This window comes from Micropterus dolomieu, linkage group LG10 (assembly GCF_021292245.1).
Source record: "Micropterus dolomieu isolate WLL.071019.BEF.003 ecotype Adirondacks linkage group LG10, ASM2129224v1, whole genome shotgun sequence".
NCBI classification, from domain to species: Eukaryota; Metazoa; Chordata; class Actinopteri; order Centrarchiformes; family Centrarchidae; genus Micropterus; species Micropterus dolomieu.
In genome coordinates, this window is record NC_060159.1 from 29,562,328 (window position 1) to 29,563,106 (window position 779).

Below are 779 nucleotides of genomic sequence, written 5' to 3' on the forward strand. Positions count from 1 at the left end.
TGTGACGACAGCCTGACGACAGCCTGACGGCAGCGTGAGGACAGCGAGACTAGTGTGACGACAGCCTGACGACAGCCTGACGGCAGCGTGAGGACAGCGAGACTAGTGTGACGACAGCCTGACGACAGCCTGACGACAGCCTGACGGCAGCGTGAGGACAGCGAGACTAGTGTGACGACAGCCTGACGACAGCGAGACTAGTGTGACAACAGCCTGACGACAGCGAGACTAGTGTGACGACAGCGAGACTAGTGTGACGACAGCGAGACTAGTGTGACGACAGCGTGAGGACAGCGAGACTAGTGTGACGACAGCGAGACTAGTGTGACGACAGCCTGACGGCAGCGTGAGGACAGCGAGACTAGTGTGACGACAGCCTGACGGCAGCGTGAGGACAGCGAGACTAGTGTGACGACAGCCTGACGACAGCGAGACTAGTGTGACGACAGCCTGACGACAGCCTGACGGCAGCGTGAGGACAGCGAGACTAGTGTGACGACAGCCTGACGACAGCGAGACTAGTGTGACGACAGCGTGAGGACAGCGAGACTAGTGTGACGACAGCCTGACGACAGTGAGACTAGTGTGACGACAGCGAGACTAGTGTGACGACAGCGAGACTAGTGTGACGACAGCCTGACGACAGCCTGACGGCAGCGTGAGGACAGCGAGACTAGTGTGACGACAGCCTGACGACAGCCTGACGACAGCCTGACGGCAGCGTGAGGACAGCGAGACTAGTGTGACGACAGCCTGACGACAGCGAGACGAGAGGGACG

At 59.9% G+C, this 779-nt stretch overlaps 1 protein-coding gene across 3 annotated transcripts in view; it reads left to right on the forward strand.

The window, feature by feature from the left end:
- The window catches only part of cdc42bpb (CDC42 binding protein kinase beta (DMPK-like)), a 49,021-nt gene that overhangs the window by 5,522 nt on the left and 42,720 nt on the right, over positions 1-779 (forward strand). The gene's annotated exons all lie outside the window — the stretch shown is intronic.